Source organism: Phyllobates terribilis, unplaced genomic scaffold, assembly GCF_046119375.1.
Source record: "Phyllobates terribilis strain yellow unplaced genomic scaffold, ASM4611937v1 Scaffold_11__3_contigs__length_659146591, whole genome shotgun sequence".
NCBI classification, from domain to species: domain Eukaryota; kingdom Metazoa; phylum Chordata; class Amphibia; order Anura; family Dendrobatidae; genus Phyllobates; species Phyllobates terribilis.
Window position 1 is genome coordinate 20,920,741 of NW_027362771.1, and position 13,059 is coordinate 20,933,799.

Consider the following 13,059-nt stretch of genomic DNA (forward strand, 5'->3'; position numbering starts at 1 on the left):
AACAAATTCTTCCCTTATCACTCCTAAACACTTTTTGCATAATAATTTGGAACGCGGTGTACATGTGCTTTTCCACAAAACACCAGCGGTTCACGTAGTGAATCTTACAGTTCTAACTTGCCAACCGTGGTCTGTATGGAATTGTTCAATAAAAGGCCCAAAACTAAGATAACATAGATGGGAGAGGTCTCTATGAATAGGAATTCCTAAGTATTTGATACCCTGTGAGGGCCAGGCAAAGGGAAAGTTGGACTGGATGGAATCCTATATGGATTTGGGGAGGGAGACATCGAGGGCCTCAGTCTTCGCTGCATTGATTTTAAAATTTGACCATGTAACAAAGTGATCTATTTCAGCCATAACAGCATGGATGGATATATGTGATTGAGTGATATATACTAGGACATCATCAGCAAATAGAGATCACTTGTACTCGGTGCCTCCCACCTCAATCCACCTAATATTGGGGTTATGGCGAATTGATGAGAGCAGGTGCTCCGTCACTAGGATGTATAAGAGAGGGGACAGAGGACATCCCTGCCTTGTCCCATTGGTGATTGTGAAAGGTGATGAAAATGTTCTGACGCACCCCCTGGGCCTTGGGACACCCGGAGCCGGACCCTTTTTGGTGGATGCTGGTGGTTGTAGTCTTCGTGGCGGCGACCCGGTTCTGTGGCTCAGGGCGGTCAAACCAGTGGCGGAACTATTTATGTGGTTTTGATGTTTAAATGTCCGACTACGCCACCCGTGGATTGCGGTCAGAGTGAACCGCCGCTACAGGGCAGACCGCTGAGGCTGGTGTTGTGGGTGCAGCAGAGCGTAGCATAACTCCCCACGGGAGGAGTATAGCCTCAGGGCAGTGTATGCGGAGGATGGGGGTGATGGTGCAGGGCAGCAGCAGTAACGACACGGAGTCAGTGATGCAGTCCAGGGCCTTTACTCACAGTTCTTATTATCCAGACCACGTCTGCAGGTAACGGCTGCCCACGTTGTACTGTGCTCACCAGGTGAGGGGCTCAGACAACTCCCAGATAACTTTGGAGCACTTCACAGGACCCCCTTTGTGTGTCCTTTGTCTGGCCTTTCTTACCAACACTTCTGTCCGGCTGCCTCGGGCCTCCTCTTGGTAAACTTGGCGCCAGTTTCCCTGACCCTATGTGGTGCCTTCCTAGCGGGTGTAGCGAGGGGCTGCGCCACATAAAATGTCAGAGCCTCCGGTTTCTAGCTGAGGGTCGTTTCCTGCCTCCACTAGTTCGGGGACCGGTCTCCCCCTTTGGCCTGACCCCTCCACGCAGGTGGATTCGGGCGTGCGGTGGCGACTCGCCCGTCCGCACCCCTGGGATCCCTTCATTCCTCGTTCCTGGAGCCTTCTCCGCTCCTCTTCCTTCCTTCTCCCTCTTCCAGGCCTGGGCCTCTGTTACTAGGCCCGCCTCCGGAGCAGAGCTCATGCAGAGCCCCTGCTCCCTGCCACTTCTGCTCAGACTTCTCTGCACTGAACTAAGATGGTGCCCACCATTTATACTCCCTTCTCAATGCACCCAGGAACTGCTTCCTCCCTGCTCCTGCACTACAGCGTTCCCCTTCCTCAGTGTTCCCTCCCCCCACTCCAGCCAGGGACAGGGACTGTCGTGCCCATCTCAGGGGCATATTGGTCGCCCTGCCCCACGGCAATGTGGTGTAATGCATGCAGGTGTCGGGTCCTGATCCACACTCCATCCTTACCTGAGAGTGAGATATCACACCTCTGGGTGAGGTGCAATACGTCTGTAGCAACCGAGCCCTCAGGGTGCTACAGTTCCATTTATCTTCAGCCTAGGTGACGTATTGCGATACAGGGCCGTGATTTTGGCTATAAAAGGGTCCCCTAGACCCCTACCCCAAGCTTTTTAAGAGAATCATATATGGCGTGCCAGGAGACTCTATGGAATGCTTTCTCAGCATCCAACGAGAGTATCTAATTACAAATTTTTAACTGCATCTAGCCCAGGAAATACTTTGTGCCTAGTAGCAGTGTCTGCTAGTCAGCGGATTATCCCGGCTGTTAAGCAAGCTACACCACCTGTAGTTTAGACACTTAATTTTTTCAAAGGAAATGCTTCGGGACCATGGGATACTCAGTGAAGAGCATCAGGAGGCACCCCAAGGCATAGGGGCTGGGACTGGCATTAGGATGCCTTGCGGTGGACAGCCGAGCTCGATCCTTATAAAAGCTTTTTAACTGCAGCAGCTTTAGTGGACGCTACTGGAGCTGGAATTACGCGGCTGCTGGCATGAGACTTGTCCTCCAATAGATCCTTGTAAATGGATTTAAAGTGTATTCATTCAAATTAGAGAGAGAATTTAAATTAAAAAGCTTAGAGCTGCCTCCACCACAGGGGGGCTCGCTCGACCCACCAGCGGACAGGCACCAGCATTGGGAGAGGGGGGCTGGCCATCAGGGTTCACCGCGGCTCTGGCACAAACCCGGCGACACGGAGGTGGCACGGGCAGGAGCGGACTGGCCGTGTCGGCTTCTCACTTTTTGGATTTTAGAAGGGCATGACATGCCTAAATCTGTGTCTCCCCCTCCTTTTACTCCTCCACCTCTTTTATTTTCGCATGACTATATGTACTTGTCACTTTTCCATGTGTTAGTTGTGTCTTCTGAGCAGTTTGTCAGCTTTTGGACACCTTTGAAGGTGTTTTCTATGTGTTTCTATGTGTTTTTGTTTGCCTGCCATTGGTTTTAACGGTGTTCGAAGGTGTTCGACGAACAGTTCGACGAACACACGGGTGATCGACGAACCGAACCGAACTCGAACACTACGGGGGTGGCTCAACACTAATATAGAGTATGTTTTAAGTCTTCATAAAGAACAAAATGTCATCATACGCTGTATAGATTGGCATTAAGAATAACATTGTGAAACCAATGGATTTCTTTTTTAACTTACCTATTAGCGATTCATTGTTCACTGCCCTTCTTGACATCAAGTTGAACCAGTCATGGTCGTGTGGCTTACTGGGTTAATTCTCCTGACTTGTGAACTGGTGTTCATGAGTTTAACTCTATGGAGAGTACTTTTTATTTACTTACTATTAAGCTTCCTGTAGAGCCAATGTAAATTTGCATTGATTTTGGGCATGAGATAGTGCTATTGTGAGATATAAAATCTGTATTAAGTGTTCATAAAGAACAAAATGTCATCATTCGCTGTATAGATTGTCATTAAGAATAAAATAAAGAATCCAAGGGATTTCTTTTTTAACTTACCTATTAGCGATTCAATGTTCACTGCCCTTCTTGACATCACAGTGCACCTGTGTATTCCTTTGGCTTGTTGGGTTAATGCGTCTTTCTTGTAAACAGTAGTTCTTGAGTTCGACTCCACGGAGAGTATTTTCATTTACTTACTAATAAGTAATCTATAGAGCCAAAGGAAATTTGTTTGGATTTTGGGTTTGAGATATTGCTATTGTAAGATATAGAATCTGTAATAAGTGTTCATAAAGAACAAGGTGTCATCATTCGCTGTATAGATTGGCATTAAGAATAACATAGTAAAACCACTGGATTTCTTTTTGAACTTACCTAATAAGGATTTAATGTTCACTGCCCTAATTGACATTGCCATGCTGCTTTGATGATCCAGTGGCTTATTGGGTTAATGCGCATGACTTGTGAAAAGGAGTTCATAAATTCAACTCCACAAAGAGTTTTTTTCATTTGCTTACTAATAAGTTACCTATAGAGCCAATGGAAATTTGTATGGATTTTGGGCTTGAGATAGTGCAATTGTGAGATTTAGAATGTGTATTAAGTGTTCATAAAGAACAACATGTCATCATTCGTTGTATAAATTGGCATTAAGAATAAAATAGAGAATCCAAGGGATTTCTCTTTTAACTTACCTATTTGAGATTCAATGTTCACTGCCCTTTTTGACTTGTGCTATTCCATTGGTTTGTTGGGTTAATACGCATGTATTGTAAACATGAGTTCATGAGATCGACTCCATAGAGAGTTTTTTTCATTTACTTACTAATAAGCTTCCTATAGAGCCAATGGAAATTTGCATTGATTTCGGGCTTGAGATAGTGCAATTGTGAGATGTAGAATGTGTATTAAGTGTTCATAAAGAACGAGATGTCATCATACGTTGTATAGATTGGCATTAAGAATAACATAGTGAATTCAAGGGATTTCATTTTTAACTTTCCTATTTGCGATTCAATGTTCACTACCCTTCTTGACATTTCAAAGCACCTGTGATGGTCCAGTGGCTTACTGTGTTAATGCGCCTGTCTTGTAAACAGGACTTTGTGAGTTCTGCTCCACCAAGGGTTTTTTTCGTTTACTTACTAATAAGCTTCCTATAGAGCCAATGGAAATTTGCATTGATTTTGGGCATGAGATAGTGCTATTGTAAGATATAGAATCTTTATTAAGTGTTCATAAAGAACAAGATGTCATCATACGCTGTATAGATTGCCATTAAGGATGACATAGTAAAACCACTGTATTTCTTTTTGAACTTACCTATTAACGATTTAATATTCACTACCCTAATTGACCTCACCTTGCAGCTGTGATGTTCCAGTGGCTTACTGGGTTAATGTGCATGACTCGTAAATAGGAGCTCATGAGCTCGACTCCACAGTCAGTTTTTTTCATTAACTTACTAATAAATTACCAGTAGAGCCAATGGAAATTTGTACGGATTTTGGGCTTGAGATAGTGCAATTGTGAGTTATAGAATGTGTACAGTCATGGCCAAAAGTATTGAGAATGAGACAAATAGTAATTTTTCCAAAGTTTACTGCTTCATTTTTTGTAATGGCAATTTGCATATACTCCTGAATGTCAAACAGTGATCAGCTTAACAGCAATTACTGTACTTGCAAAGTCAATATTTGCCGAGAAAATGAACTTTAACCCCCAAAACACATTTCAACATCATTGCAGTCCTGCCTTAAAAGGAGCAGCTAACATCGTTTTAGTGATTGATCCATTAACACAGGTGTGGGTGTTGATGAGGACAGGGCTGGCGATCAATCAGTCATGATTAAGTAAGAATGACATCACTGGACACTTTAAAAGAAGGCTGGTTCTTAGTATCATTGTTTCTCTTCAGTTAACCATGGTTATCTCTAAAGAAACACGTGCAGCCATCATTGCACTGCACAAAAATGGCCTAACAGGGAAGAGTATCGCAGCTACAAAGATTGCACCTCAGTCAACAATCTATCGCATCATCAAGAACTTCAAGGAGAGAGCTTCCATTGTTATCAAAAAGGCTCCAGGGCGCCCAAGAAAGACCAGCAAGCGCCAGGACCATATCTTAAAACTGTTTCAGCTGCGGGATTGGACTACCAGCAGTGCCAAGCTTGCTCAGGAATGGCAGCAGGCTGGTGTGAGTGCTTCTGCACACACTGTGAGGCGGAGACTCTTTGAGCAAGGGCTGGTTTCAAGGAGGGCAGCAAAGAAGCCACTTTTCTCCAGAAAAAACATCAGGGACCGACTGATATTCTGCTAAAGGTACAGGGAGTGGACTGCTGAAGACTGGGGCAAAGTCATTTTCTCTGATGAATCCCCTTTTTGATTGTTTGGGACATCTGGAAAACAGCTTATTCGGAGAAGAAGAGGTGAGCGCTACCACCAGTCTTGTCTCATGCCAACTGTAAAGCATCCTGAAACCATTCATGTGTGGGGTTGCTTCTCAGCCAAGGGAATCGGCTCACTCACAGTCTTGCCTAAAAACACAGCCATGAATAAAGAATGGTACCAGATTGTCCTCCAAGAGCAACTTCTCCCAACCGTCCAAGAGCAGTTTGGCGCCCAACAATGCCTTTTCCAGCATGATGGAGCACCTTGCCATAAAGCAAAGGTGATAACTAAATGGTTCATGGAACAAAACATAGAGATTTTGGGTCCATGGCCTGGAAACTCCCCAGATCTTAATCACATTGAGAACTTGTGGTCAATCATCAAGAGACGGGTGGACAAACAAAAACCAACAAATTCTGGCAAAATGCAAGCATTGATTATGCAAGAATGGACTGCTATCAGACAGGATTTGGTCCAAAAGTTGATTGAGAGCAAGCCAGGGAGAATTACAGAGGTCTTGAAGAAGAAGGGGCAACACTGCAAATATTGACTTGCTGCATTAACTCATTCTAACTGTCAATATAACCTATTGGTACTCATAATATGATTGCAATTATATTTCTGTATGTGATATAAACATCAGACAAACACTAATAAAAACCAGAGGCAAGCAGATCATGTGAAAATATAATTTTGGTGTCATTCTCAAAACTTTTGGCCATGACTGTATAGTTTGGCATTAAGAATAACATAGTGAATCCAAGGGATTTCATTTTTAACTTTCCTATTTGCGATTCAATGTTCACTGCCCTTCTTAACATCTTACTGTACCTGTGATGTTCTAGTAGCTTACTGGGTTAAAGCACCTGTCTTGTAAACAGGAGTTTGTGAGTTCTACTCCACAGATAGTATTTTTTCATTTACTTACTAATAAGCTTCCTATAGAGCCAATGGAAATTTGCATTGATTTTGGACATGAGATATAGTGCTATTGTAAGATATCGAATCTCTATTAAGTGTTCATAAAGAACAAGATGTCATCATACGCTGTATAGATTGCCATTAAGAATAACATAGTAAAACCACTAGATTTCTTTTTGAACTTAACTATTAACGATTTAATGTTCAATGCCCTAATTGACATTACCATGCAGCTGTTATGTTCCAGTAGCTTACTGGGTTAATGCGAATGTCTTGTGAATGGGAGTTCATGAGTTGGACTCCACTGAGAGTTTTTTTTCATTTACTTACTAATAAGTTACCTATAGATCCAATGGAAATTTGTATGGATTTTGGGCTTGAGATAGTGCAATTGTGAGATATATAATCTGTATTAAGTGTTCATAAAGAACAAGATGTCATTATTCGCTGTATAGATTAGCATTAAGAATAAAATAGTGAATTCAAGGGATTTCTTTTTTAACTTACCTTTTTGCGATTCAATGTTCACTGCCCTTCTTGACATCACCATGCACTTGTGATGTTCCAGTGGCTTACTGGGTTAATGCACATGTCTTCTATAACAGGAGTTCATGAGTTCTACTCCACAGAGAGTTTTTTTCATTTACTTACTAATTAGCTTCCTATAGAGCCAATGGAAGTTTGCATTGATTCTGGGCATGAGATAGTGCTATTGTGAGATATAGATTCTGTATTAAGTTTTTATAAAGAACAAAATGTCATCATACGCTCTATAGATTGGCATTAAGAATAACATAGTGAAATCAATGGATTTCTTTTTTAACTTACCTATTAGTTATTCAATGTTCACTGCCCTTCTTGACTTTACATTGAACCTGTGATGGTCCAGTGGCTTACTGGGTTAATGCGTCTGGCTTATGAACATGAGTTTGACTCCACGGAGAGTATTTTTCATTTATTTACTAATAAGTTACCTATAGAGTCAATGGAAATTTGCATAGATTTTGGGCATGAGAAAGTGCAATTGTGAGATATATAATGTGTATTAAGTGTTCATAAAGAACAAAATGTCATCATATACTGTATAGATTGGCATTAAGAATAACATAGTAAAACCATAGATTTCTTTTGGAACTTACAGTAGCTATTAAAGATTCAATGTTCACTGCCCTATTTGACATTGTATTGCACCTGTGATATTCCAGTGGCTTACTGGGTTAATGCGCCTGACTTGTGAATAATTGTTCATGAATTCTACTCCATGTAGAGCTTTTTTCATTTATTACTAATAAGCCTCCTATAGAACCAATGGAAATTTGCATTGATATTGGGCTTGAGAAAGTGCAATTGTGAGATATATAATGTGTATTAAGTGTTCATAAAGAACAATATGTCATCATACGCTGTATAGATTGGCATTAAGAATAACATTGTAAAACCACAGCATTTCTTTTTGAACTTACCTGTTAACGATTCAATTTTCACTGCCCTAATTGATATTGCATTGCACCTGTTATGTTCCAGTGGCTTACTGGGTTAATGCGCTTGACTTGCGAACATGTGTTCATGAAGTCTACACCTCAGAGATCTTATTTCAATTACTTATTAATAAGCTTCCTATAGGGCCAATGGAAAATCGCATTGATTTTGGGCTTGAGATAGTGCAATTGTAGATATAAAATCTGTATTAAGTCTTCATATAGAACAAAATGACATCATACACTGTATAGATTGGCATTAAGAATAACATGGTGAAACCAATGGATTTCTTTTTGAACTTACCTATTAACGATTCAATGTTCACTGCACTAATTGACATAGTATTGCAACTGTGATGTTCCAGTGGCTTACTGGGTCAATGCACCTGACTTGTGAAAAGGTGTTTATGAGCTTGACACCAAGGAGAGCATTTTTTATTTACTTACCAGTAAGTTACCTATAGAGTCAATGGAAATTTGTATGGATTTTGGGCTTGAGATAGAGCAATTGTGAGATATAGAATCTGTATTAGGTCTTCATAAAGAACAAGATGTCATCATACGCTGTGCAGATTGGCATCAAAAATAACATAGCAAAACCACTGGATTTCTTTTTGAACTTAACTATTAATGATTCAATGTTCACTGCCCTAATTGAAATAGCATTGCACCTGTGATGTTCCAGTGGCTTACTGGGTTAATGCGCCTGAAATGTGAACAATTGATCATGAATTCTATTCCACAGAGTGCGCTTTCTCATTTACTTACTAATAAGCTTCATATAGAGCTAATGGAAATTTGCAATGATTTTGGGCTTGAGATAGTGCAATTGTGAGATACAGAATCTGTATTAAGTATTCATACAGAACAAGATGTCATCATACGCTGTATAGATTGGCATTAACAATAACATAGTAAAACCACTGGATTTCTTTTTGTACTTAACTATTAGCGATTCAATGTTCACTGCCCTTCTTTACAAAACATTGTTACTGTGATGGTCCAGTGGCTTGCTGGTTTAATGCGCCTGAATTGTGAACAGGTGTTCATGAGTTTGACTCCAAGGAGAGTGTTTTTTATTTACTAACTAATAAGTTACCTATAGAGCAAATAGAAATTTGTGTGGATTTTGGGATTGAGATAGTGCAATTGTGAGATTTAGAATCTGTATTAAGTGTTCATAAAGAATAAGATGTCATCATATGCTGTACAGAATGGCATAAAAAATAACATAGTAAAACCACTGGATTTCTTTTTGAACTTATCTTTTAACGATTCAATGTTTACTGCCCTAATTGACATTGCATTGCATCTATGATGTTCCAGCGGCTTGCTGGGTTAATGCGCCTGATATGTGAACAGGTGTTCATGAATTCTACTCCATGGAGAGCCTTTTTTCATTTACTTACTAATAAGCTTCCTATAGAGTCAATAGAAATTTGCATTGACTTTGGGCTTGAGATATAGAATATGTATTAAGTGTTCATAAAGAACAAGATGTCATCATACACTGAATAGATTGGCATTAAAAATAACATAGTAAAACCGCTGGATTTCTCTTAGAACTTACCTATTAACGATTCAATGTTCACTGCGCTAATTGACAGTGTATTGGACATGTGATGTTCCAGTGGCTTACTGGGTTAATGTGCCTGATTTGTGAACATGAGTTCGACTCCACGGAGAGTTTTCTTCATTTACTTACTAATTAGCTTCCTATAGAGCCAATGGAAATTTGCATTGATTTTGGGCATGACATAGTGCTATTGTGAGATATAGAATATGTATTAAGTGTTCATAAACAATAAGATGTCATCATATGCTGTATAGATTGGCATTAAAAATAACATAATGAATCCAAGGGATTTCTTTATGAGTTTACCTATTAACGATTCAATGTTCACTGCCCTAATTGACATCACATTGAACCTGTGATGTTCCAGTGGTTTACTGTAATAATGCAAAAGAATTGTGAACAGGTGTTCATGAATTCTACTCCACGAAGAGCTTGTTTTATTTACTTACTAATAAGCTTCCTATGGAGCCAATGGAAATTTGCATTGATTTTGGGCTTGAGTGCAATTGTGAGATATAGAATCTGTATTAAGTGTTCATAAAGAACAAGATGTCATCATACACTGTATAGATTGGCATTAAGAATAACATAGTAAAACCACTGGATTTCCTTTTGAACTTAGCTGTTAACGATTCAATGTTCACTGCCCTAATTGACGTTGCATAGCACCTGTGAAGTTCCAGTGGCATACTGGGTTAATGCGCCTGACTTGTGAAAAGGTTTTCATGAATTCTACTCCATGGAGAGATTTTTTCCTTTACTTACTAATAAGCTTCCTATAGAGCTATTGGAAATTTGCATTGATTTTGGGCTTGAGTGCAATTGTGAGATATAGAATTTGTATTAAGTGTTCATAAAGAACAAGATGTCATCATACACTGTATAGATTGGCATTAAGAATAACATAGTACAACCACTGGATTTCTTTTTGAGCTTAGCTATTAACGATTCAATTTACACTGCACTAATTGACATTTCCTTTTTACTGTGATGTTTCAGTGGCTTACTGAGTTAATGCGCCTAAATTGTGAACATGAGTTCGACTCCCCGGAGAGTTTTATTCATTTACTTACTAATAAGCTTCCTATAGAGCCAATGGAAATTTGCATTGATTTTGGGCATGAGATAGTGCAATTGTGAGATATAGAATATGTTTTAAGTCTTCATAAAGAACAAAATGTCATCATACGCTTTATAGATTGGCATTAAGAATAACATAGTGAAACCACTGGATTTCTTTTTGAGCTTAGCTATTAACGATTCAATTTACACTGCACTAATTGACATTGCATTGCACCTGTGATGTTCCAGTGGCTTACTGTGTTAATGCGCATGTCTTGTAAACAGGAGTTTGTGAGTTCTTCTCCACCAAGGGTTTTTTTCGTTTACTTACTAATAAGCTTCCTATAGAGCCAATGGAAATTTGCATTGATTTTGGGCATGATAGTGCTATTGTAAGATATAGAATCTTTATTAAGTGTTCATAAAGAACAAGATGTCATCATACGCTGTATAGATTGCCATTAAGGATGACATAGTAAAACCACTGTATTTCTTTTTGAACTTACCTATTAACGATTTAATATTCACTACCCTAATTGACCTCACCTTGCAGCTGTGATGTTCCAGTGGCTTACTGGGTTAATGTGCATGACTCGTAAATAGGAGCTCATGAGCTCGACTCCACAGTCAGTTTTTTTCATTAACTTACTAATAAATTACCAGTAGAGCCAATGGAAATTTGTACGGATTTTGGGCTTGAGATAGTGCAATTGTGAGTTATAGAATGTGTACAGTCATGGCCAAAAGTATTGAGAATGAGACAAATAGTAATTTTTCCAAAGTTTACTGCTTCATTTTTTGTAATAGCAATTTGCATATACTCCTGAATTTCAAACAGTGATCAGCTTAACAGCAATTACTGTACTTGCAAAGTCAATATTTGCCGAGAAAATGAACTTTAACCCCCAAAACACATTTCAACATCATTGCAGTCCTGCCTTAAAAGGAGCAGCTAACATCGTTTTAGTGATTGATCCATTAACACAGGTGTGGGTGTTGATGAGGACAGGGCTGGCGATCAATCAGTCATGATTAAGTAAGAATGACATCACTGGACACTTTAAAAGAAGGCTGGTTCTTAGTATCATTGTTTCTCTTCAGTTAACCATGGTTATCTCTAAAGAAACACGTGCAGCCATCATTGCACTGCACAAAAATGGCCTAACAGGGAAGAGTATCGCAGCTACAAAGATTGCACCTCAGTCAACAATCTATCGCATCATCAAGAACTTCAAGGAGAGAGCTTCCATTGTTATCAAAAAGGCTCCAGGGCGCCCAAGAAAGACCAGCAAGCGCCAGGACCATATCTTAAAACTGTTTCAGCTGCGGGATCGGACTACCAGCAGTGCCGAGCTTGCTCAGGAATGGCAGCAGGCTGGTGTGAGTGCTTCTGCACACACTGTGAGGCGGAGACTCTTTGAGCAAGGGCTGGTTTCAAGGAGGGCAGCAAAGAAGCCACTTTTCTCCAGAAAAAACATCAGGGACCGACTGATATTCTGCAAAAGGTACAGGGAGTGGACTGCTGAAGACTGGGGCAAAGTCATTTTCTCTGATGAATCCCCTTTTTGATTGTTTGGGACATCTGGAAAACAGCTTATTCGGAGAAGAAGAGGTGAGCGCTACCACCAGTCTTGTCTCATGCCAACTGTAAAGCATCCTGAAACCATTCATGTGTGGGGTTGCTTCTCAGCCAAGGGAATCGGCTCACTCACAGTCTTGCCTAAAAACACAGCCATGAATAAAGAATGGTACCAGATTGTCCTCCAAGAGCAACTTCTCCCAACCGTCCAAGAGCAGTTTGGCGCCCAACAATGCCTTTTCCAGCATGATGGAGCACCTTGCCATAAAGCAAAGGTGATAACTAAATGGTTCATGGAACAAAACATAGAGATTTTGGGTCCATGGCCTGGAAACTCCCCAGATCTTAATCACATTGAGAACTTGTGGTCAATCATCAAGAGACGGGTGGACAAACAAAAACCAACAAATTCTGGCAAAATGCAAGCATTGATTATGCAAGAATGGACTGCTATCAGACAGGATTTGGTCCAAAAGTTGATTGAGAGCAAGCCAGGGAGAATTACAGAGGTCTTGAAGAAGAAGGGGCAACACTGCAAATATTGACTTGCTGCATTAACTCATTCTAACTGTCAATATAACCTATTGGTACTCATAATATGATTGCAATTATATTTCTGTATGTGATATAAACATCAGACAAACACTAATAAAAACCAGAGGCAAGCAGATCATGTGAAAATATAATTTTGGTGTCATTCTCAAAACTTTTGGCCATGACTGTATAGTTTGGCATTAAGAATAACATAGTGAATCCAAGGGATTTCATTTTTAACTTTCCTATTTGCGATTCAATGTTCACTGCCCTTCTTAACATCTTACTGTACCTGTGATGTTCTAGTAGCTTACTGGGTTAA